Source organism: Pseudophryne corroboree, chromosome 9, assembly GCF_028390025.1.
Source record: "Pseudophryne corroboree isolate aPseCor3 chromosome 9, aPseCor3.hap2, whole genome shotgun sequence".
NCBI lineage: Eukaryota > Metazoa > Chordata > Amphibia > Anura > Myobatrachidae > Pseudophryne > Pseudophryne corroboree.
The window spans coordinates 123,699,170-123,726,523 of record NC_086452.1 but is presented as its reverse complement, the minus strand read 5'-3'; the positions used below and the strand labels follow the sequence as shown (position 1 = coordinate 123,726,523).

Below are 27,354 nucleotides of genomic sequence, written 5' to 3'. Positions count from 1 at the left end.
TTCAAGTATCATCTGCATAGCTTAATATCTTTTAATTACTAATTGTCACTCAGATTGATTCTAATTAGCTGCTGTTGGTCGCAGTGTATGGATTCATAATCAATTACACTCCTTTTTTCTTTTCTTTATTCTATATACCCAATTTATGCCATATTGGCATTTATTGCTATCAATATTCTTTTCTTGTACTCCTGCACACCTGTGCTAAGGTGCATTCTCATCCAGTTTTGGTCACTATTTGGTAAGTGACCATTTTTCAGTGAAGCCTCGTTCTGGACAGCAGAAGCACTTTTCTATTTATCGTGAATTAGTATTCTCTCATCCAACTGTTTACGGCCATACTCCACAGGAGACGCCTAATTCCGTCTGATCTTGGAAGCAAAGCTCTGGTAGGCCTGGTCAGTACCTGGTGGGAGACTGCCAAGGAACACCAGGTGCAGTAAACTGCACTGGAAAGCAGAAGGAACATTCCCTTACTTTTGTTTCTTTTCTTCCTTCAACAGTGCTAATAGATTAATCTTTATAGGGATTATAGGAGAACATTTTAGTCTCTCTTTAATTTATGGTGGCTTTAGTCCACTCTTCATGGCTCAATCAATAATCTGTCAATAATTATTACTTACCTAGCAGGCTATACACCTCTGTCTATCCTGCTGCATCAAAACACCTATGGTGACACCACTGTCAAATATTTATACATTAGGTGGACCAATACCACATTAGGCAACAAACTATCTAATCCATTGGTTCCAATATTGACATGTGGGATATCATTATAGGAGATTTTTAGCTAATTGTTGTCAGTGAACACATGTTAAGCTACTCCTGCCATTATACAAAATAATTTATCACCTTGGCAGTATTTACTGTCCATCAGTCTTATATATTTTTTATTTTAGATTTTTCTTGTCAGTCACACCTTATTTTATAAGATTTATAATAAAAGTTACATTTTATTGTCTATCAATTTTTCAGATAAGAGTGCCCCAGCATAGAGTCTTTCTTTTTTCTTTTTCTTTCCTGACCCTGTTTAAGGTCACTGGTGCCTTATTGCAATCCCAAGCATGAAATTCAGATTTGAAATCCGAATTCTGGACCACAATAAAATTCAAACGAGGACTCGGATCAGATCTCAGATCAAAACCAGACATGTTTTATATTGAACAGAATTGCCCTTTAAGATCCAGCAGCTGAACCCACTGAAGATATGCCTTCTTTGAAAATTGTTGCTTAGTACATTTAGCACATAGTCTTAAAACAGGAAAACATGTACAGTATAATCCTTAATTATCCATTACCTTTAGGCATTCACCCCTACAATAGACTATAAATTAATCTTTTCCATTTTCACTCACTCTAATCTGTCTGAGATATTTGTCACTTAATACTGTAAGTCCTTACACCTTAAATAACCTATATAACAATTACAGTATGATACAGTTGGTATTAAAGGGTTAAATTTATATCTCCTACCATCAGTGTCGGACTGGTGGCATGGAGGGCCCACTGGGGAATGTAGTGATGGTGGCCCATACTTAGGGGTTTGGCCAGCCACCACAGAGGCTTGGCTAACTATTAAATATTGTATGATGTGGGTCCCTTTATAAATAAATATAGTAAATAATGCTAGTGCATGCATGATAATGTAGCAGATTAATCAGAGCAATGCACTGTAGTGAATATATTGAACCATAGTCCTGTGCAGTATAATGTAACATACAGTATGTATAATGTATAATTTAAGTGGTGTCAAAAACCTGATCCCTAGAGAAGAGGGTGTGCACTCAGGCAGTGGGGCACACCCGGGGTTTCGTCTGCACTATGGGCCAGTCCGACCCTATCTACTGTATACCTCTTCTTCTGGAACTGAACTCTGCAATTATTGTATCATGCTCACACTGCATTTTTTTTAGCATCCATATTTTTTATGAATGTACATGAAATGTGTCTCATTTATTTGTATAGAATCATTCACAACAGTTACTTGGTTCACTTTTAAAGAAAGCAAAATGATGGTTCTGATAGGTCCCTGACTCTCTGCAATAAATGTTTATGATCACAATCATTAATATGCTAAACCCTGTTTTTTAATATTTGGATTATAAGAGGATATAGAAGAGGAGACATTGGTTTGCAAACACTATGCACTCTTTATTTTACATATATTTCAGAATGATTACATAATGATTTATTTTAGATTTTGATATTCAATTAAAGTATAATCAACATAATTTGTATAATCTTCCTTTACTAATTAGATTCAATTATACACAGAGAACATGCAAATTTCCTTTGAAGAAAAATATTGTTTTCTTGACAGAGAAATATTTAAAGTATCATTGTAGAAAGTTGAAATATGATTCTTTTTTCTAGTGTACTACAGCATCAGCCTCCATTAAAGCCTCTCCATGCTTGCATCTCCTACAAAATACATAAAAGAACATTTATAGGGATATTTAAAATATTCTTCTGATATTGTCACATATGATATTAAAAAAAGCTTTTCTTTACAGCTATGCTCAGTGTCAGACTGGGTCTTGCAGGGGTATCCAGTAGTAATTGGCCATGATTAAGGGTGTTGCTATTCCCCACTAAGGTTTGTCAAGCCATTAGAGACCATGTAACTGACCATCTTACAGAGTCCCAATGTATAATTTAAACACAGTCTGGAATCTTAAATTAGTGGAAAGGTTGGGGACCTCAGGCAGTAGGGCCCACCAGGGATGTCCTCGGTATGCCTTTGGGCCAGTCAGATCCTAGATATGCTACCAGTACATTCCCCTAGATGGCGTTGCTGCAGGCACCCATTTTTTTCAAGAGCTCCTCCATTTTTATAGAAAGATCTAGATGAAAACTAAGGCTGTATAAAGCAATATGTCAGGGATATGTGGAGTGTGAGTACTAGAGAGAAGTCACAGCTAAGGGAGTCACCAAGTTACTAAAATGTAGGTGTATAGGAGCAATAACACTACATTAATATGTTGAGGGAGCATTAGACACTGAGGTACTGATTCTGAGCCAGACATAGCCAGTTTGATGTCTGCCACTACTGGTGGTTTCCCATTTGAGAAAATGCTACTACAAAGCCCTTCCCTGGTGTGCATTTGTGCATCCAAAAGTAGTGATATGCCCACTGTCAGTGACAGTGGGGGTCATTCTGAGTTGATCGCTAGCAGTCGTTGTTCGCTGCGTAGCGATCATTGAAAAAAACAGCTAATCTGCGCATGCATATGCACCGCAATGTGCACGCGCATCGTACGGGTACGAAGTCCTTTGTGGTTTTGCACTGGTACTAGCGATGATTCCAATTGCACAGCCGAACACAAGGAGATTGACAGTAAGAGGGCGTTTATGGGTGTCAACTGACCGTTTTTTGTTTTCTGGGAGTGTTTGGAAAAACACAGGCAAGGTCAGGCGTTTGCTGGGCGGGTATCTGACGTCATTACCCTGTCACTCATTGCAGCAATCATCGCACAGGATAAATAACTACAGAGCTGGTCTTGTTTTGCACAAAATGTGTTTGCAGGTGCTCTTCTGCACAGGCGTTTGCACTCCTGCAAAGTGAAAATACACTCCCCCGTGGGCGGCGACTATGCATTTGCACGGCTGCTAAAAACTGCTAGCAAGCGATCAACCCTGAATGACCCCCAGTATACACTGGAATACTGATTGTTGCATCTTTAGACATACCACGGTTCACATCATCAAAACTTTCACTAGCCCTATGGCAGGTGCAGTTTCTCCATTTGAGTATGGTCTCCTTTGTGAGCAGTCCAACATCTATGTATGTAACCACCTTCACTGACACACACAATATTCCAATAACATTCCCATAAGAAGGATCATCATTGTGTGTTATAAGCCACCTCCCTATCCCTATCCCTGCTCAGGAATGCTCAATACAGTTTGAACATAAGATTATGCGACTCAATCACAACTCTGAATGTGCACATGCTGCAAGAAGAATAAAATATCTCCACTGCTTACTACAGATGTAGCCATGCTCATTATGGCTGAGATCCGACAGCACAGGTAGTCCCAGCATGCCTAAATGCACCCGTGCCTTAGTATGCCAGGCAGCACTTTTTCCAGCTGAATGTAATGTCAATGTGGAGCAAGTGCAACTAAGATGCACATGCATACTGATGTGTGTGCCATCATGCCAAATGAGGTGTACCCGTGCCTAGTCACAGCTACAATGAGCATTGCTACATCTTTACATTGTCAGGGCATGCAACTCAGAGGATGACACAGTGCTAAAAATCACAAGGTCCATGGACAAAACTCTCAGTCAGCCCTTGAGTGTCTACATATGTATTAATTCATTTGTTAAATGAAAGTAAATGTTCTTTGTGATCTACAGACAAGATATTGTATGTTATGACATCCTGTGGTGAGCTGCAGGATCTGCACAATCATGGAATAAGATTTCTATAATGGGCGTAGGGATGGCCGACATCACTGCACGATATGAATGATCTCATTCATTAATGAACGAGATAACGTTCATATCGTGCAGTGTGGAGGCACCAGTGCTCGTTCATTGCTGGTGCCCTGTCGGCTGTGCATGCAGGCCAATATGGATGAGATCATCCTTATTTGCCTGCACGTCTACGGAGCCAGGTGACGGGGGAATGAAGAAACTTCACTCCCCCCGTCACTGCCCCCCCTACCCCCTCCGGGTCACCCGTCTGCCATATCGGTGGTCGGGCAGCTCGGCGGCACATCGCCGAGTCTGTGGGGCCCATTATTCACAAAATGATTGAGCTGCTAATTCACAGATTTGTGTGCGCTTTGGAATAAACACATGCAGTCTATGCAACTGGGAATTTGAGTAACTATGTATCCTACATTAACCCACTCTGTCCCAACATACATGTCAGTTCCTACTCAAACTAACATTGCACTACATATTCATCACATTAATCCCAAAAGCATCCCACCCAATTGCAAGAACTACTTCCCTTTGTGAACCAATCAGCAGGCAGAACCATTTTACTCAATTACCACAACTCCTTCCACTCAGTCGCAACTCTTGCTCATTAAGTCCAACACCAGTCCTCATATCTTAATTAATGCATACTTCTCAACTTCCAATGCATACTTCTCAACTCCCAATGCAAACTTCTCAACTGAGATGCTCTGAGAAGTCTACCCTACCATGTTTTTCTGTAAATTCTGCATCTCATTTGCATTGCTGTGCCTGCAAAACACCATTCACAGTGTAATAGAGATGCTGGGCTGCGACTTTAACAGCATAGCATAGGAATTGGTTGTAAACATGTACAAAGAAACCTTGATGGGCATGATCTAAGTATGTCTGCCTAAGGAGTATGCCCATTGGTGTGCAGCCTATATTTGACCTGGTAATGGAATATTCTGCCTCAACATCACACCTCTTCACAACTGATGAATGCAAACACGGAGTGGAGTCCACTACTTGGTGTTCTCTACAGAAAATAATTGTTTTAAGATGTAATTCACTAATGAGGTTTTTTCTTTTACATGTGAGAATAAAAGAAGCTGCTGCTCTCCTCTCTCTCTCTCTCACTCTGCAAAACAGCCCCCTCCCCCAGATCTGCCCCTGGCAGAGCAGCACGCACTGTCCCCCAGACTAGTGCAAGTTACTGGTTTTAAAAAGAAAATTTGTAGGGGCCATGGCCACGCCTATCCAATCCCTGCAATGTGCATGTGTAGTATGTGTGGGTTGCCATGCAAGAATGCCCGTGGTTTTAAAGGCTGATTTGCCTTGTAAAGGATTGCTGCTATAAAAATGTGGCCATTATCGCAAGGTGTCTCTCACTTCCGGCTTCTTGAACCATATTATATTTACCCCCCCAAGGCTGAAGAACAAACTGTGTGTTCACAATTCCCTGAGGAGAGTCTAGGGGTGTCCATATTAGCTGTGTGTGAGTCTGACATTGCTAATACTGTACTTGTAGAGATGCCTCCTTGAGGATAATATTGTGGAAGTGGGACAGGATAAGGGGGATATTTGTGCACTGTCTGATGCTACTGAGGATGGAGATGATTATAATGTTGTTTGTGCAAATCAACCACCAGCAGCAGCAGTTCTTGTCCTTGATAAAAAGAAAGCCATTGTGATGCCTGGGTATAAGACCTAAAACACCACCTCTTGGGTGTGGGATTATTTTTACCCAAATTCTGACATTTGTGAAAGCATCTGTTCCATTTGTGAAGTTAGTAGAGGTAAGCACATTAAGCATCTAGGCACCTCTTCCATGTTATGTCATTTTATTTTACAAAAGTATAACGTAATTAACACCATAATCATCAACTTCCTTATTAGTGATTGGAGGTAGTCCTTCCCCAAAAAATTTTTGTGGGGCCACAAACAAACCAAGCACTTAAGCCACAAAAGTGGCAATCTCTGTTATTAAAGTGCTTGTTAGGTTAAACTGTGTATGTTTATTTTTTAATCTATTTAAAATTGACTATTTTGCAGTAACTGAGGAGACAAAAGTCCATAACTGAACACTAGAATGATTGATTGATTGATTGATTGATTGATTGATTTAAATCAACATGCGAGGCCTCATTTGAGAGCTGTAGCATTTTACAGCAACTGAGGTGAGAAAAGACAATACAATTTGAATGATCAATACCCTTCCCAATGCCCTCCTTGATTAAGATTTTTGGAATTAAATATTTACAGTAAATTCAATTAACTTCCAAAGCAATCCTTCCTTCCTACTGATCTCTTATATAATGTAAACATTATTGGTAACATTTTTGGTGTTGTATAGTTTATTAAACTAACATCCTGTCTGACATTGCAGTAAACACCAGGAATCCTGTCTCAATTTCTCCCTTCAGCCAGTGCTCCAGCCAGTAACGGAGCTGCAGGCTGTAGCTGCACACTCCATTGGTCAGCTGAGCTGTTGCCCAGCAACCCAGCAAAGGTCTGCAGTGCAGGCAGCTGTTACAGCACTGGTAAACTCAAACCTGTGGAAAGAATCTGTAACAGTGATCTAATCTGTGGCTGGTGGCAGGGGGACCCTCTTAGACCAGGGGTACAGACCCCTGTAGCCCCCCCTTAATCCAGCTCTGACTATTATGTGTTTGTGCCGCCCACTGCTGTTGCTTAGCTTAGTCAGACAGCTAGCTTGGTGCAACCTTTAGGCCTAAACTGGATGAAAACAATATTGTAAGCTGTGAGGTAGTCAAAATTGATTGTAAATGACTTTAAATGAATGATATTAAGGGTAAAATTCTGTAGAAACAAGAAAAGGTCCAAATTATGTGATTTTACCAATTTTTTTCAATTTTTTGGGAAAAAATATAGATCCACGGCCAAAACCAGCCAAGGTGGTTTTGACAGAACCAGAAGCCGACAACAAATTTGAACTAGAGATAAGTGGGTTTGCCTCTTAGAGAACCGATCCCCCCCCCCTCCCCCCAGCCCAAAATTCACGATCCGAGCTGGGAACCGAGTCTGGTGGGAAGTCCCGAGAATGGGGCAAAACATCATCATCCCACTGTTGGATTCTCACAGGCTTTGGATTCCATATAAAGAGCCGTGCATCGCCGCCATTTTAACTCCAGACTTGGAGAGTAGAGGAGACAGACCTCTGTCTCTTTCTTTGGGTGGTGGAGTCAGGTGGGGTCAGTGTGTGCTTTCTAGGGGTGCTGTCCTGTGTGCTGTTAGGCGTGTGGTCCTGTCACTCTGCTGTCTTGTACTGTTGGGGGTGCTGTCCTGTCACTGGTGTTTCATGTGCTGTTAGTGGTGCTGCAGCTGTACATGGGTGTTGCTGTCCTGGCTGGCACTATGCTGCACAGGGGCAATGTCCTATATGCTGTGAAAATACATGGGTGCTGGTTCTGTTCTGTATGCTGTAAAAAATACAGGGGTGGTGTAAAGGTACACAGGCCCTATCTTGTATGCTGTAAAATTACAGGGGTGCTGTGAAAATACAGGGGTGCTGTCCCTGTCTTGTATGCTGCAAAATTACATGGGTGTTGTTAAAATACAGGGGAGCTGGCCTGGGTGCTATTGTTAATATATAGGTACACTGGCCCTGTCTTGTATGCTGTAAAAATACAGGGGTGCTGTGAAAATAAAGTTATACTGGCCCTGTCTTGTATTCTGTAAAAATGAAGGTGTGTTGTTAAAATATATGGGTGCTGGCCTTGTCGTGTATGCTGTAAAAATACAGGGATGCTGGTTATGTCCTGTATTCTGTAAAAAAAAATACAGGGGCCCTGCCTTGTATGCTGTTAAAATACAGGGGTGATCTCAGGGGTGCTGTGAAAATAAATGTACACTGGCCCTGTCCTGTATGTTGTAAAAATGCAGGGGTGCTGTGAAAATAAATGTACATTGGCCCTATATTGTATGCTGTAAAATTACAGGGGTGTTGTTAAAATACAGGGGTGCTGGCCCTTTCCTGTATGTTGTAAAAATACAGGAGTGCTGTGAAAATGCAGGGGTGCTGGTTCTGTCCTGTATGCTGTAAAAAACAAAGGGGTGCTGTGAAAATAAATGTACACTGGTCCTGTCTTGTATGCTGTAAAAATACAGGGGTGCTATGAAAATAAATGTACATTCTCCCTGTCCTGTATGCTGTAAGAATACAGTGGTTCTGTGAAATAAATGTACACTGACCCTGTCTTGTATGCTGTAAAAATTCAGGGGTGTTGTTAAAATATAGGGGTGCTGGCCCTGTCTTGTATGCTGTAAAAATAAAGGGGTGCTCTCAGGGGTGCTATGAAAATAAATGTACACTTGCCCTGTCCTGTATGCTGTAAAAATTCAGGGGTGCTGTGAAAATAAATGTACATTGGCCCTGTCCTGTATGCTGTAAAATTACAGGGGTGTTGTTAAAATATAGGGGTGCTGGCCCTGTCCTGTATGTTGTAAAAATACAGGGGCACTGTGAAAATACAGGGGTGCTGGTTCTGTCCTGTATTCTACAAAAAATACAGGGGCCCTGTCCTGTATGCTATAAAAATACAAGGGTGCTCTCAGGGGTGGTCTTCAGTATGCTGGCTGTTGGGATCCCGGCACACAGTATTCCGGCGCTGGAATCCCGACAGCTGGCATACCAACGCTTTTTCTCCCTCTTGGGGGTCCACAACCCCCCTGGAGGGAGAATAAATAGCGTGGGCTGTGTAGTGTGCCACTGTGCCTGCAGCGTGGCGAGTGCAGCAAGCCCACAAGAGGCTCATTTGCACTCGCCTAGCTGTCAGTATGCCAGCGGTTGGGATTCCGGCGCCAGTATGCTGGCCGCCGGAAGCCCGGCCGCTGACATACCCTACTACACCCGCTGTCAGGGGTGCTGAGAAAATAAATGTACACTGGCCCTGTCCTGTATGTGGTAGAAATTCAGGGGTGCTGTGAAAATAAATGTCCACTGGCCCTGTCTTGTATGCTGTAAAATTACAGGGGTGTTGTTAAAATACAGGGGTGCTGGCCCTGTCCTGTATGTTGTAAAAATACAGGGGTGCTGTGAAAATGCAGGGGTGCTAATTCTGTCCTTTATGCTGTAAAAAATACAGGGGTGCAGTAAAAATAAATGTACACAGGCCCTGTCTTGTATGCTGTAAAAATACAGGGGTGCTTTGAAAATAAATGTACACTGGCCCTGTCCTACATGCTGTAAAAATACAGGGGTGCTGTGAAAATAAAGGGGCACTGTTCTGTGTCCTGTAATAATAAATGGGAGCTATCCCGTGAAATGGAAAACAAAACTTTGGAGGAAAAAATTGTGAAAGATCAGGAACCACTTCCAGTTCCTAGTACTAGTGCTGAGGCTTCTGCTGCCACTAGTCATGACATTGATGATGCAATTCCATCAACGTCATCTGCTACCGGCGATGCCTAATGTCATAGAGGGAATGTAAAATCTAAAAATTTAAAATTAATAACAAAAAAGAAATTATCTAAAAAGAAACGTAAAATTGCCAATATGCCATTCACGACACAAATTGGCAAGGAAAGGCTAAGGCCTTGGCCTATGTTCATGACTGGAGGCTCAGCTTCTCATGAAGATGGAAGCCCTCATCCCTCTCAAAAAATTTAAAATATAAAGCTTGTTAAAGCACAGGCTAAGAGAAATCACAAGTCCCCAAGGAGAGTCCAAGTGTGTCCGTGGTTGTAATGTCTAGGCCTGAACTTCCCAAGACTGTATGGGAAGAGGAGGCTCCTACCACCATTTGCACGCTCTCTGCAAGTGCTGAGAGGAGCACCTCCAGTCCAGTTGCTGATGTTGAGATTGAGGATGTCACTGTAGAAGTACACAAGGATAATGAGGATATTGGTGTAGCTGGTGCTGAGGAGGAAGTTGATGATGAGGATTCTGATGGTGATGTGGTTTGTTTGAATAAGACACCAGTGGAGACAGTTGTTGTCCATGGGATGAAAAAGCCCATTGTCATGCCTGGGCAAAATACCAAAAAAGCCACCTCTTCGGTGTGGAATTATTTCTACACAAATCTGGACAACAGGTGTCAAGCGATGTGTTGCCTTTGTCAATCCAAAATAAGTAGGGGCAAGGATGTTAACCACATAGGAACATCCTTCCTTATACATTACCTGTAGCGCATTCATCATGTCATTGTCAAGTTCAGAAACTTTGGGTAATAGCATAAGCAGTCTACTGACACCTAAATGTTGGGGTTTGTTTGAAAAAGGCACCAGTGGAGACCAATCTTTGGCCATGGGATGAAAAAGCCCATTGTTATGTCTTGGCAAAATACCAAAAAATCCACCTGTTCAGTGTGGAATAATTTCTCTGTGAGGATGAGGATGTAAACACTGAAGGGGGAGAAATCGGAGGATGAGAACAACATCTTTCCTCTGTAGAGCCAGTTGTTGCAAGGAGAGATTAATTGCTTATTTTTGGCGGGGGCCCAAACAAACCAATCATTTCAGCCACTGTCGTGTGGCAGACCCTGTCACTGAAATGATTGGTTTGTTAAAGTGGGCATGTCCTGTTTATAAAACTTAAGGGTGAGATGGGAGGGCCCAAAGACAAATCCATCTTGTGCCTCTTTTTTTTCTTTACATTATTTTTTCTTTGGGGCCTAGTTTTTAAAAGTGCCATCCTGTTTGCCACTCCTAGATGAGCCGCCCTCTTAGCATAGTCATCCAGCTACCTCGGTGAACCCTTTTGGACTAAAAACAATAGAGGTGTGAGGTGTCCAGAATAGACTGGAAATGAGTGGAAATGAATGTTATTGATGTAAACAATACCGTAAAAAAAAAAAATAATAATAATAATAATAATAATAAAACCAAAAATACAAATTCTGTGATTTTAGCTATTTTTATGATTTTTGCCCAAAGAGATCCAGATCCAAAACTAGAACCAAAACCCGAAACTGTGTTTTTGGCAAAATCAATCCAGATCCAAAACACAGAGTTCCATATCCAAAACCAAAACACACGCCATACATCTCTAATTAGAACCAATAACATCAAAAATATGGCCGGCACACATCTTTAGTGTTAAATGGTTAAAATAAGTAAAACGGGCTGTAAATTGAATATTGTAGCTCTGGGTCTTAACCACTTGCCTGGCATGGTCGCATCAGATGCCTGCAAGTGCTTTATCTGACCTGGTTGCACAGGATGAGATCAGTCAGATAAACTGTATTAGCAGCAGCAGGGAAGGGAAACTTCCTCTGCTGAAGCTGGCAGAGGGACCCCCACCAACAGCAGCTGCAGACAATAGCAGGAGAAGTGTAAATTAACCACCCCAGGCTTTAAAAATGAAAGCCGTGATGGTTACGATGTTTCTGATGTTCCGATGGTTGGAATGTTTCCAATCGATGTTTCGATGTTTAAAGAAAATAACAAAACTTTTTTTAACTAAAATTATTTTGGATAGGGTTAAATTCATGTTCTTCTCCTAATTCACTCATAAAAAAAGAACAATTTCTGAGCGTTTTTTTTTTTTTTTTTGGGGGGGGGGAATCATCAGTTAAGTGGTTAAAGCTAACACCCATGGTAAAATACTGCTGATAACTGAATTCCCTCCAAATTAGTGATTTCACCTGCACAAGGGTGTTAAAAATCTATCAGCCTGGACATTCTCTCACTGCCTGGAGGAAAACAGACAACAGAAGAATCTCTGTGAGAGAAAGCTACACTTGCTGAAACTTTTCATATATGTTGTACAGTAGTGGATTGTCCGCCATGTTTAGTCTAGACTGACCATAATATCCCTTTAAACTGGGACACTCATAAATTACACAGGTTCTGTGGCTGCTTAAACCAGGTAAAATGCAGGCTTGTAGTCAGCCAGCCACAGTACTTGTGTAATTCATAAGTGTCCCAGGTTAAAGGGATAATATGACCAGCCTAAGTATAGCTAGTGCCCAACATGCAAGGTGTTTGTTTTGATATTTTATGTTTCTACTTAATAAAACTGGCTTTTAAGTATTTTTTAATATATGTGGGTGCTACATGTTGTTCCATGTTAATGTGACTGTATTGTAAGTATTTGATATTAAACATTTAAATGTTGTTACCATATCCAGAGAGCGGTAAATAAAATTATTTATTGTACAAATTATATTTCATTACATTATCACACCTCCAAACATTTGGAGATGGGGAAGCGGGACTCCCTCGTCCGGCAAAGGTGCACCATGGTTTAAAGGGGGTAGGGCTTCATGAGAGTACCGCAATCACAAACCATGCCACCCGTTTTATGTCACTGTGGTGGCATGCACAGCGCTCTGTGAGCTGCTGGCATGCCCCCAGTCCATCTTTCTCCCATGAATAGATGCTGTGCACCGGTACATTTGGGAGGTATGCAATATTGTATGACTCAGCAACATTGTTTTTCTACTTTCTTATATATGTGCAGTTACTGATAGTCAGCACATGACATGGAACACACTGCATTCTGCCACTTTGCCAGCATCCAGCACAACACAAGGCCATACACACTGCCCTGACACTGTTCCAATATTGTATATAGTATGTACAGTTATTTATACTCCGCACATTACAAAGGTCACATTTTGGTTGACACAATGGGGATAATTCAGAGTTGATCACAGCAGCAAATGTGTTAGCAGTTGGGCAAAACCATGTGCACTGTAGGTGGGGCAGATATAACATTTGCAGAAAGAGTTAGATTTGGGTGGATTATTTTGTTTCTGTGCAGGGTAAAGACTGGTTGCTACACTGCAATTTAGATTTCAGTTTGAACACAACACAACCCACCCAAATCTAACTCTCTTCACATGTTATATCTGTCCCCCCCACCCTGCAGTGCACATGGTTTTGCCCAACTGCTAACAAATTTGCTGCTGCAATCAACTCTGAATTACCCCCAATGCCTGCAGCATCATATATGTACCCAGTGGTGTAATTCCCAGAGACAACACAGACATTTGCTGCTGACCATGGGTGCTTCTGAACTAGAAAAGATCTCTCTCCCCTCATTTCATAGTGACTTGCTGCAGTCACTGCTGACTGCTGTCTACCCTCAGTAACCTCCTATGAAGACCCCTTTAGCTGAAGAGTCTGGAATGTGTCTGACAGCAGATCAAAGTGTGTATAATGATCTACAGCTCTGCTGTTGTGTCTATGAGGAAAGAAAGGAAAGCAGAAATTGGTTTTAAGAAAATGCACTAATTATTAGAATAAAACTTTTAAGGGGTTATTTATCAAAACTTGCAGAGAGATACAATTGTGAGAGATAAAGTACCAACCAATCTGCTCCTGTAATTTTTCAACCACAGCATGTAAAATGTAAGGAAGAAGCTGATTGCCTGGTACTTTATCTCTTTCCAAACTTTGATAAACCTTCTCATTGCTCCATTTATTATCATTTGCAGCCAGCACCTTAAAATACAAATTCCTTATCACAATTACTGTAGCTTCAATAAGGAATCTTTATTCTCCCAGATGTACCATTGGCAAGTCACTGGAAAGTCAGCACATGTGCAAGCAAACTGGAACCACTGGGTGAGCACCACCTTCTATTTTGCCTCCGGGCTCCTGGCATGAACTTATGCCCCTGTATGTACCTCATATTTTTACAGTATCACCATAGGGTTAAAAATGATTTGTTGAATGGTGATTCCTGCATCACTAGCAGATATACTGAGACCCAGTAAAGAATTTATCACTGTAGACATACTTTTAACTAGAGATGTGTGCTGGACCATTTTTGCTGGTTTTGCATCTAATTCATCATCAGGTTTTGGTTTTGCCAACACATCCTCATTGGTTTTGGTTTTTGATCTGTATTTTTTCTAAAATTTATAAAAAAAACTATCAGAGAATCTGTGCCTTTTTTGTTCTTACAGTATTTTAACCTCAAGAACATTAATTTCTAGTCATTTCCAATAAGTTTTGACCAATTCAAAGCTCACAAAATTATTTTCATCCAGTTTAGGCCAAAGGCTGCAGTGAGCTGGCTGGTTACTAAGCTACAGCAGTGGGTGGCACAAACACATGCCAGTTTAAAGCACATTTAGCCCTACTAGATTTAAAAGCTAAATTTACGTTAGACCCTTCTGCATGATTCCATTACTTCCAACTTAAACATTGGGTAGATGGTGTGGCCATTAACGCTAAAGTTTTCCAAATGCCTTCAGATCATATTTTGGATAGGTAAACCCAATCCTCATCACGTGGTGCTATTTCATATTGGTATAGTTTACTTTTACCTCCAGATTTAACAATTAAAAATTCTTCTCAACTTAATTGAGAGAGTGATCTCCATCGGACATTTACTCTGAAACAGTGGGAAACTATCCACCTCTCCTCTTTTTCGCTATCAAAATGTACTAACCATGCTGAAAAGCATGTTAAATTAATACACAGACTGTATTTTACCCCGCCTAAATTACACAAGATTTGGCCTGCTACCTCTATGTTTTGTTGGCATGTGTGTCACTCCAAAGGTACCATTTTCCATGTTTTCTGGAATTGCCTTGTCCTTTGTCCCTTTTGGAATAAAGTATTTGAGTTTATTCAGGATGTTCTAGAACTTATTTTACCTCAGGATCCTTCTTTAGCTCTTTTCCATTGGTATCCTAGTGTCCCTAAATCCTACCGTTATGTTCTGGGTTACATTTTAATATCCGCAAGGGCTACTATTGCTCAACATTGTAAATCTCCTTCTCCTCCTCCTTTTGAGAATGTTGTCTCCAAAACCAAGTTTCATTTTGACATGGAGACTAGAGAGGCCTCATATTCCTCTGCCCCCTCTTCGCCTAATATGAAGTGGCTTCCATGGCACATTTATATTACAGAGGGCAAAAGTACCCCTCTTATACTTCCCACCTCATTATGCCTTCCTTTTGATTTTGACTTGAATGAATCTCCGACTGTGGAAGATATTTGAACTGTATGCAACACCCAATGTATTTGTTTGATGATGTTGGAAGACCTGTCCTCCCCTTTTTTTCTTTCTATTTTTGGCTTATTGCCTTCTTTGTTCTGTACCCTTGTTGGGTTCGAATAATCTTAATAAAAATGTAATGTTTTAAAAAAAATACAAATAAAGCACATCTATGAAACCTTGCCACACAGCAGTGACAGAAATAAAAATATTGCAAATGGAATTGTCCTTGGGCCCTTCTGCCCACCCTGATGTTGGATATTAAAAAGTAATGTACAGTTTAACAAACCAAGCACTTCAGTGACAGGGACTGCCATTTTTGTGCTGAAATGCTTGGTTTGTTTGTCCCCCATATAACAAGCTACCAATGGGCTGAAAGAAGCTAAGCTAACAACTCTACTGTGCCAAGATGCCAGCTCAAATCACATTGCAGGTATTCAAAGGGATTTTCTATGTACGGAAACAAAGTCACACTGGTGTACAGTGCGCAGAATAGTGCAAACAATAGAACATTATATATTTTTATTTTTTACATTCACAGCTCAGATCACACTATGAGGATGCGAAGAGCTTTTCTATATATATGAACTATGTCACACTGAGGTACAGTGCACAGAACAGTGCAAACAATAGAACAATATATATTTTTATTTTTTACATTCACAGCTCAGATCAAATGCGAGGAAGCAAACGGCTTTTATATATACATGAACAAAGTCATGCTGGGGTACAGTGCACACAGGTTTCACAAACTTTTAAAAATAGATTTTTTATTACTTTTTTAATTTTGTTTATCTTTTTTCGCAGCTGACACTGAAGTCACACTGCAGTGCTTATATGTGAACGCAGTGGTGTAAAGCCACAGAATCAGTGTAGTGCCACTGTGTAACAGAATTGGACTAAGGGGACTGGACACAGCATAGCCACTTGATGGACACAGCACAGCTTGTGGATGGGTACAACAGAGCACAGCCACTTGTGAATGAGCACAACAGAGCACAACACTTGCGGATGGACACGGTAGACCACAGCACTTGTGGTTGGACACAGCAGAGCACAGCACTCGTGGATCAACACAGCAGGCAGTTATGGATGGACATAGCAGATTACAGTACAGCATACAGTGGCGTGACTGAAGTCCCCGCCATGGGTTACTTATAAAAAATCCAAAAACCATGAGAATCTAATGCCAGGGTGATGACATTTTGTCTCAATTTGTAATTTTAAATTTGATGGATCTGCACAAAATAGTTTAAGTTAGTGAAGTGAAATGAGTAAAATGTATTTAAAAAATAATTAGTATAAATACAAATGTAAAAATCGGCATGTGCATATGTATTCACCCCCTTTGCTATGAAGCCCTTCAATAGTTCTGGTGCAACCAATTACCTTCAGAAGTCACATAATTAGTGAAATGAAGTCCACCCGTATGCAATGTAAGTATCACATGATCTGTTAGTATAAACACACCTTTTCTGAAAGGCCACAGAGGCTACAACACCACTAAGCAAGAGTCATCACACCATGAAGACCAAGGAGCTCTCCAAACAAGTCAAGGACTAAGTTGTTGAGAAGTACAAGTCAGGGTTAGGTTATTAAAAAATATCCAAATCTATGATGATCCCTGGGAACACCATCAAATCCTTCATCTTCAAATGGAAAGAACATGGTACCACAACAAACCTGCCAAGATAGGGCAAGCCACCAAAACTCACATACCGGGAAAGGAGTGCATTAATCAGAGAGGCAGCACAGAGACCAAAAGTAACCATGAAGGAGCTGCAGAGTACCACTGCAGAGACTGGTGTATCTGCGCACTTAACCACAGTAAGCTGTACACTCCATAGAGCTAGAAGAGTGGCCAAAAAAAGGCTGTTGATTAATGTTAAAAATAAGAAGGCACATTTTGAATTGCCAAAAGGCATGTGGACAACTCCCCAAACATATGGAGGAAGGTGCTCTGGTCACATGAGACTAAGGTTTAACTTTTTGTCTACCAAGGAAAATGCTATGTCTGGCGTAAACCCAACACATACCATCACCCCAAGAACACCATCCCTGCAGTAAAACATGCTGGTGGCAGCATCATGCTGTGTGGATGTTTTTCAGCAGCAGGGACTGGTAAACTGTTTGGAGTCGAGGGAAAGATGGATGGTGCTAAATACAGAGTTATTCTTGAGCAAAACCTGTTTCAGTCTGCCTGTGATTTGAGACTGGGATAGAGGTTCACCTTCCAGCAGGACAATGACCCAAAATATACTGCTAAAGCAACACTCAAGTGGTTTAAGGGGAAACATTTAAATATGTTGGAATGACCTAGTCAAAAGCCAGATCTCAATCCAATTGAGAATCTGTGGTCAGACTTGAAGATTGCTGTTCACAAGTGGAAACCATTAAACATGAAGGAGCTGGAGCAGTTTTGCCTTGAGGAATGGCCAAAAATCCCAGTGGCAAGATGTGGCAAATTCATGGAGACTTATAAAAAGTGACTTGAAGCTGTAATTGTCACAAAAGGTGGCTCTACAAAGATAACGAAATCAGGGAGGTAAATAGTTAGGCATGATGAAGTTTTCTGTTATTTTGTCCTATTAGTTGTTTGCTTCACAATAAAAAAAATCTTCAAAGTTGTAGGCATGTTCTGTGAATAAAATTATGTAAACCTTCAAACAATCCATTTTAATTCCAGGTTGTGAAGTAATAAAACATGATAAATGCAAAGGGGAAAATACTGTTTATATATATATATATATATATATATATATATATATAAAAATATCTCTGTGGAGCGCTCTTATTTCATAAACTGATATAATTAAATAGTTATTGGCGGATGTTATATAAAGTGAGGATGACCTTACACATTTAGACACCCATATTAGAATCACATATATCTCTTTATTAAAAGATTTAGATTTAAAATGAATTAGTCATGAAAATTTATTTTACATTGAAGATACAATTGTGTATTTCAGCATTATTCGTATAAGAAATATGTATAAAACAATATAATGAGCTTTCATCCAACGCGTTTCGTCTGTATCGACTTCTTCAGGGGTGTTCTTCAGGGTGCAATCAAAAAACAAACAATATGTAAAACATGTATGAATAAAAGGAACATTGATAAAGAGAAGAATATGCATATCACAATATGGTCATATTATCCATATTTGAACAAACTGATATTGTATGTAACAGCAATGATTTTATGAGTTATACAAGAAACTACTCACATACTTTCTTGTACATTATTTTTTTTACCATCAAAACACATATTATTATAATAATGGTTGTCTGCTGAATCACTCCGTAATCAGTAGGCCATACAATTGACCCATCTGTATAAAAGTACTCACTTCTAATAACAGCTCTCTGTTTAAATTGGAATAACTGTAGCATTCATAAAAGGTATGGAGTTCTAATTGGACCAAAGTTGTACCTAAGTTGGAAAAGGGGAGACCAAATCTTTATATAACCCACTTTCATTAATATATTAGCTTAATTATACACATTTATTTTGATATACTTACTGAAAAGTATTTAAAACTAAGTTGAAAAACTTGAAGAAGATTATTCCCAGAGTATGATAGCATTTAATGGGGTTCCTTATTGTAGGCCACCTAATGAATTATATTCTTCTCCAACATGTAGATATATAATTAATTCATTTATCTTGACTCATTAGGTTGTCATTTCTAACGAGAACAGAACAATAATTAATTATCTCCTACGATACTTAATTCATAAATGCTATAATTTATAACTATTTGTAATTTATTTGCAATTATTTTTAATTTATAAAGAATAGCTTACCCGCAATTTTTCAAAGTATCAGTGAAGTCCAAAAGAAGGGATCCACTTGTAAACTTGGGATAAAAATATCCCTTTAATTTTCCTAATAAGGACAGAGTATTACTTAACATCTTATTTCCAAACAGACTGCAATAGAGTAAAGAGTGGCCTGATTTACTTACCAGCAGTTGTCCTATAGGTCTGCCTGCATAGGGATCCAATATTGGAATGAAGACTGGGCTCACATTCTCCCTATTTAAGCTCCTCAGCCTGTTACATCACTTCCTGTCATAGCTTATTAATTGCTTAATTGATATTTTTATTCTAATCATTTGTTATGTATTATAAATTGAAATAAAAAAACCTTTACTTAATGAAACGGTTTTATTTATGATACCTGATTGGAGTAACTGTTTTTATAAGTAAGATTAAATTCATAGTAAAGAATTTGAACCAAATTGAAGTTTCTAATTAGCATAGAAGCAAAGAAATGCTTCCTATATGAGTTCCAAGCCTCCCTGTGGCTGGGGTGATAAGCACGTTCGGTTGCTTAGCAACTGTTAGAATACTTATTACATGTCCCCAATGCGGAAAAACTGCTTCCTATGGACATAAGACACTCAAGAGGCTTGGAACTCATATAGGAAGCATTTCTGTGCTTCTATGCTAATTAGAAACTGCAATTTGGTTCAAATTCTTTACTATGAATTTAATCTTACTTAAAAACACAGTTACTCCAATCAGGTATCATAAATAAAACCGTTTAATTAAATAAAGGTTTTTTTATTTCAATTTATTATACATAACAAACGATTAGAATAAAAATATCAATTAAGCAATTAATAAGCTATGACAGGAAGTGATGTAACAGGCTGAGGAGCTTAAATAGGGAGAATGTGAGCCCAGTCTTCATTCCAATATTGGATCCCTATGCAGGCAGACCTATAGGACAACTGTTGGTAAGCAAATTAGGCCATTTTTTACTCTATTGCAGTCTGGTTGGAAATAAGATGTTAAGTAATACTCTGTCCTTATTAGGAAAATTAAAGGGATATTTTTATCCCAAGTTTACAAGTGGATCCCTTCTTTTGGACTTCACTGATACTTTGAAAAATTGTGGGTAAGCTATTCTTTATAAATTAAAAATAATTACAAATAAATTACAAATAGTTATAAATTCAAGCATTTATGAATTAAGTATCGTAGGAGATAATTAATTATCATTCTGTTCTCGTTAGAAATGTTAACCTTATGAGTCAAGATAACTGAATTAATTATATATCTACATGTTGGAGAAGAATATAATTCATTAGGTGGCCTACAATAAGGAACCCCATTAAATGCTATCATACTCTGGGAATAATTTTCTTCAAGTTTTTCAACTTAGTTTTAAATATTTTTCAGTAAGTATATCAAAATAAATGTGTATAATTAAGCTAATATATTAATGAAAGTGGGTTATATAAAGATTTGGTCTCCCCTTTTTCAACTTAGGTACAACTTTGGTCCAATTAGAACTCCATACCTTTTATAAATGCTACAGTTATTCCAATTTAAACAGAAAGCTGTTATTAGAAGTGAGTACTTTTATACAGATGGGTCACTTGTTTGGCCTACTGATTACGGAGTGATTCAGCAGACAACCATTATTATAATAATATGTGTTTTGATGGTTAAAAAAATAATGTACAAGAAAGTATGTGAGTAGTTTCCTGTATAACTCATAAAATCATTGCTGTTACATACAATATCAGTTTGTTCAAATATGGATAATATGACCATATTGTGATATGCATATTCTTCTCTTTATCAATGTTCCTTTTTATTCATACGTGTTTTACATATTGTTTGTTTTTTGATTGCACCCTGAAGAACACTCCTGAAGAAGTCGATAAAGATGAAACGCGTTGGTGAAAGCTCATTATATTGTTTTATACATATTTCTTATACGAATAATGCTGAAATACACAATTATATCTTAAATGTAAAAGAAATTTTCATGACTAATTCATTTTAAATCTAAATCTTTTAATAAAGAGATATATGTGATTCTAATATGGGTGTCTAAATGCGTAAGGTCATCCTCTCTTTATATAACATCCGCCAATAACTATTTAATTATATCAGTTTATGGAATAAGAGCGCTCCACAGATATTTTTTCTTTTCTATCTACTTTTGATCCTTAACGACAAAGGATCCACTCTGTGTTGAAGCTTGCTTTCCACATGGAAATACAACAGTATTTATGTTAGCAAATTCAGACACTAACTGACATATAATAACTAAATATTTCAGTAGTGAACACTAAGAGCACACTAAGGGATCATATTAATATATATATATATATATATGTCTTTGTTTTTAATGCACTTTATATTTTGCATGCAATAGCTATTTATAGGAACGATGTTAATTTTATATAGTTGCCAAAGCGATACTAACTTCAATATAAAAATTGAAAAGTACTTATAAACTTATTTTAAAATATATGTACTCACTAGTTATCACCTCCTGGGATACTTCCTCCTGTGTTTTAACTGTAAAGAGAGAAGAATTTAGTATAATTCATGAGAAATAAGGATATTTATTGTTGGTGTAGAGTGAATAGAGTATATATAATGTGTATCTGAAGATTAAGAGACAAAATTATTTGCCACTGGTGATAAAGTAATACTCAGAGATATAGGGAAATATTATGGAATAAGTCATACCTATATGGTCGATTGGTGTAATGGATAATAATTGGACACATTTGTTATAGTTTCTATTATCAGTAATAGAAACTATTTAGTGCAAGCATTACATCCAAACATGATTGCATTGAAAATTTCTCCAGGGAGGATTCAGCTTTTGTGGCCTGATGTAAGTAATATTGGCAGAGAAGAAGCTACCCAGAGAGAGAACAATGGAATAGGAGAACCATTTTGAGGAAATTGCTTTTATATGGCTAGATGTAGAGCCACAAATAACTAATAAAGAACATATAGGGCCTCAGGTAGAAACAGTCATAATTAAAGTGGTTAATCATCTTGAGAGGTTGTGTTTTATAAGGAAGGAAACCATCACCTAAGAATATTCTTTGATATAACATCAGTGCCTGATTTATATATTATGGCAGGTGGCTGAAATACTGCACTCCGAGGAATGGCAGTGTCCGATATATTTTTGAATAACCCAATACTGGAAATAGCAAGAGAAGGAAGAACACTCCAAGGAAAATACCCTCTCAGTTGGAAAACCACAATGTGTGCTATATGGACCCCTCATAAATCTGTCAATTATAAATATCAGTGCAATGAGGAGTGCCCTGTGGTCCAATAATAATCCAGCTAGCAAGATGGGACAAGATCCGCTGGTTAAAGTTATGATTAATGGACATGAATGTAATATACTCATGAATAGTGGACCTCAAGTATTTATATGTCTAAATCTTGGTACAATTCTCACCTGAGTGAGTACTAGCATCCATACTTGGGGTATATTTGTACACAGATTTCTTTTTAACCTAGGTTAATTAAACCAAATTCAAATGTTCATTTTATTATTGTAGTCTGCCCTGATTCCCCAGGAACAATGGTGAATTGGCTGTCATTGTAGGTATCAGCATCAATATGTTTCAAAATCTAATTAAGTGATGTTAGAAACAAGACTAAAAAAACAAGAGCATTGTAGATAATAGAATAAAATATTAAAAATTATATATGTCAAAGGGTAGACATGGAAACTACTAAAAAGGCAAATTATAGAGAACTCTGTTTTCAAGGCAGCATTATCAACATTGACTGTAAAAGGCAGTTAATGAATCCACTGCAGTTAAGAGAACTCTTATATATATATATATATATATATATATATATAAAAAACCTTGTTTGTAATGCAAATAATGTAATACATGCAAGAGATATTGTATAGGAAATATTTTAATTTGATATAGTTGCCAATGTGTTACTCATTTCAGTGTTAAAATTAAAATATACTTATTAACCTATTTTAAAATATATGAACTCAATTTTCATAACCTCCTTGGAGAATTCCTACTGTAGGTTGACTGTGAAGAGAGAAGAATGCTAGTATATTTCACGTGAAATAAAGATATTTATTGTTGGTGATTTAGTTATACTCAGGAATATAGGGAAATTGTATGGAATAAGCCATCCCTATATTGTCGTTCAGTGTAAGGGATAATAATGGGACACATTTACTAGAATTATCAGTAATAGAAACTATTTAGTGTAAGCATTACATCCAAACATGATTGCATTGAAAAGTTTCCCAAGCAGGATACAGCTTCTGTGGCCTGATGGAAGTAATATTGGAAGAGAAGAAGCAACCCAGGGAGAGTAAAATGGAATATGAGAACAATTATCTGGGAATTGCTTTCATATGGATAATTGCAGAGCCATAAATTAGTAAAGAAGAACCTATAGGAACTTGGTTAGGAACAGTCACAATTAAAGTGGTTAGTCATCTTGAGAGATTGCTTTATGAGGCAAGAAACCATCACCTAAGAATATTCTCTGAGATAACATTTGTGCCTAACTTATAAATTGTGGTGGGAGGCTGAAATCCAGGACTCTGAGGAATAGCAGAGTCCAGGACATACTAAGAAACATTGGTTAGTAAAAAGCTTAAGGGGACCTACAATGGATGTGATTCAGGATACCAGTAGAAGCAATTCCCAGGCTACTTTAAAAGATTATATAGAGGTTTTACATTTTTATTATGGCACCTTGGAGATTGTGAGGGATTTCTAAGCTATATTCACCAGTACTTATCAAGATCATGGGATAACCTTGACCCATTAAACATAGAGTTGATAAGTTATATGTATTAGATTGTCGATAAAAGAAGTATAGAGAAGAAATTGTGGATGAGTATAGAGAAAGAATTGTGAATAAGTGCCAAATGAAGCAAGTACTTAATGGAGCATTATTCACTAATCCTATAACCCAGTGATAGAGATGTACTATGTCTAATGTCTCTCTTCCTATCTTAAAAGAGTTGGCTGTGAAAGTGGAGGAAGCAATGATTGTCCATAGGGAAAACAACATAAAGAAAGTAAAAGTGGTTCTTTCGGTCCCTGACCCACTTTCATTGGATGAGAATCTTATGAAATTACTGGAGGAGCAGAATAAAAAAATTATCAGCTTAGAATTTAACAGACCAGTCAGATAACTATATTTAACTGCCATCCGGCATTGGATGAGAGACAAACAGAAAAAGGTATAACCAACTGTTCATTATATGTCATAATGGTGGGCAAGCTAGTCTTAGATTTTTTTTTTATATCCCAATGCTGGAAATAGCAGGAGAAGGAATATCAACACTCCAAGAAAATTACCCTCTCAGTTGGAAAACCACAAGGTGCATTTTATGGACCCCTCACAAATCTGTCAATTATAAAAATCAGTAAAATGGGGAATACCCAGTCATCTAATAACATCCCAGCTAGTATGATGGGACAAGCTCCACTGGTAAAAGTTCTGATTAATGGACATGATTGTAATATATTTATGGATGGTAGTCCTCAAATATTTATTATGTTTAAATCTTGGTACAATTCTCACTTTACAGATGTACCAATCCAACTCCTAAGTGGACTCACAATATGGGGCCTGAGTGAGTACTAGCATCCATACTTGGGGTATATTTTTACACAGATTTCTTTTTAATCTGGATTCATTACACCAAATTAAAATGTTCCTTTGATTACTTTAAGGGCTGTAAACACTAGGAGTGATGTGTGTTGAGCAAGGGGGGTGGGGCGGAGGGGCGCTAATTTCACTCAGCGGTTGAAATTAGTGATGTGCTAGATTGTGCCTATATGCAGGCGAATCAAAACCGGTGATAGCGATGCGCGGGCTATCGCTGAAGGGCAAACACACAAGAGATACATGGTTAAAATCTAAGCAATCTAGTCAAATTGCTTAGATTTTAAGAATGGATCTCTCTGTGTGTACCCTCTTTAGTCTGCCCTGATTCCCCAGGGGACAATGGTGATTTGCCTGTCATTGTGGGTACCAACACCAATATGTTTCAAAATCTAATTAAGTGGTGTGAGAAACAAGATAAAAAAACATAAGTTCATGGCAGATAAAAGAACAAAAGATTAAAAATTACATTTGTCAAAGTGTCGACTGTAAAGCTGAATTTTCACTGTCAGAATCTAGTACTGTTATGGATACTACTAAAAACGCAATTTATAAATAACTCTGATATCAAGGAAGCCCTATCGTCTTACACTGTAAAAGGCAGTTAATGAGCCAACTGCAGTTAATAGAACTTTCTCTCTTTATCTCTCTCTCTCTATACATATATATATATATATATATATATATATATATATATAGATATATATATAGATATATATAGAATAAATATATAGAGAGAGATATATATTTGGTCTATGTAAAAGGCTTTATTATTAATGCTATTAATGTTATGCATGCATGAGATATTGTATAGAAAAGATGTTAATTTAATATAGTTGCCAAAGTGATTCTAATTTCAATGTCAAAATTGAAATTTACTTATGAACTTATTTTAAAAAATATGTACTCACTTATTATAACCTGCTGGGGGACTTCCTTGTTGGGGACTTCCTGCTGTGGGCTGACTATGAAGAGAAAAGAATGCTAGTATATTTCATGTGAAAGTATATTTATTGTTGGTGTAGAGAGAATGGATTAGATATACGGTATAGCTGGAGATTAAAGAAAATTTTTTTTGCCACTGGTGATGAAGTTATACTCAGAGATATAAGGAAATTGTATGGAATAAGTCATCCCTATATTGTCGTTCTGTATAAGGGATAAAAATGGGACACATTTTTTATAATTATTAGTAATAGAAACTATATAGTGCAAGCACTACATCCAAACATAATGCATTGAAAATTTTCCCAGGGAGGATACAGCTTCTGTGGACTGATGGAAGTAATATTGTCAGAGAAGAAGCTACCCAGGAAAAATACAATGGAATAGGAGAACCATTTTCTGGGGTTGTTTTCATATGGCTGATTGCAGACCCACAAATGACTAAAGAAGAACTTATAGGGCCTGAATGAGTACTAGCATCCATACTTTGGGTATATTTTTAAACAGATTTCTTTTTAACCTGGGTTAATTACACTGAATTAAAATGTTCCTTTTGATTACTTTCGTCTGCCCTGATTCCCCTGTCATTGTGGGTACCAATACCAATACAGTATGTTTCGAAATCTAATTAAGTGTTGTGAGAAACAAGATAAAAAAAAATAAGAGAATTGAAGATAAAAGAACAAAAGACTAAAATTAACATATATAAAAGGGTAGACTGTAAAGCTGAATTTTCACTGTCAGATTCTAATACTGATACTACTAAAAAGGCAATTTATTTAGAACTCTGTATTTAAGGCAGCAGTATCGACACTGACTGTAAAAGGCAGTTAATGAATAAACTGCAGTTATGAGAACTCTCTCTATCTCCTATATAAAATAAGTTGTTTTTAATGTAATTAATATTATGCATTCAATAGATACTATATAGGAAAGATGTTAATTTGATATAGTTGCCAAGGTAATTTAAATGTCAAAATTGAAATATACTTATGAACTTATTTTAAAATATGTGTAGTCACTTTTCATAACCTCCTGGGAGACTTCCTACTATGGGTTGACTGTGAAGAGAAAAGAATGCTAGTATATTTCATGTGAAATGTGGATATTTATTGTTGGTATGGAGAGAATGGAGTAGATATACGGTATAGCTGGATATTAAGAAAAAAATGAGTTGCCACTGGTGATTTAATTATACTCAGGAATATAGGGAAATTGTATGGAATAAGCCATCCCTATATTGTCGTTCAGTGTAAGGGATAATAATGGGACACATTTACTAGAATTATCAGTAATAGAAACTATTTAGTGCAAGCATTACATCCAAACATGATTGCATTGAAAAGTTTCCCAAGCAGGATACAGCTTCTGTGGCCTGATGGAAGTAATATTGGAAGAGAAGAAGCAACCCAGGGAGAGAAAAATGGAATATGAGAACAATTATCTGGGAATTGCTTTCATATGGATAATTGCAGAGCCATAAATTAGAAAAGAAGAACCTATAGGAACTTGGTTAGGAACAGTCACAATTAAAGTGGTTAGTCATCTTGAGAGATTGCTTTATGAGGCAAGAAACCATCACCTAAGAATATTCTCTGAGATAACATTTGTGCCTAACTTAGAAATTGTGGCGGGAGGC

The 27,354-nt window shown here is 37.9% G+C and overlaps 2 long non-coding RNA genes and 1 pseudogene across 2 annotated transcripts; 1 reads left to right on the top strand and 2 right to left on the bottom strand.

Moving 5' to 3' along the window:
• The first annotated feature begins 328 nt into the window (after window positions 1-328).
• LOC134964738 (5S ribosomal RNA) lies at window positions 329-446 on the top strand (annotated as a pseudogene).
• Window positions 447-2,130: 1,684 nt separating this feature from the next.
• Window positions 2,131-25,742, bottom strand: LOC134956777 (uncharacterized). The gene is made up of 3 exons (XR_010186165.1): window positions 25,682-25,742; window positions 21,618-21,656; window positions 2,131-2,421 (listed from the first exon to the last, which is right to left on the bottom strand). It is a non-coding gene; the product is annotated as an uncharacterized LOC134956777 (long non-coding RNA).
• Window positions 18,305-19,338, bottom strand: LOC134956775 (uncharacterized). The gene is made up of 5 exons (XR_010186164.1): window positions 19,301-19,338; window positions 19,140-19,221; window positions 18,857-19,021; window positions 18,683-18,765; window positions 18,305-18,388 (listed from the first exon to the last, which is right to left on the bottom strand). It is a non-coding gene; the product is annotated as an uncharacterized LOC134956775 (long non-coding RNA).
• Window positions 25,743-27,354: the final 1,612 nt, after the last annotated feature.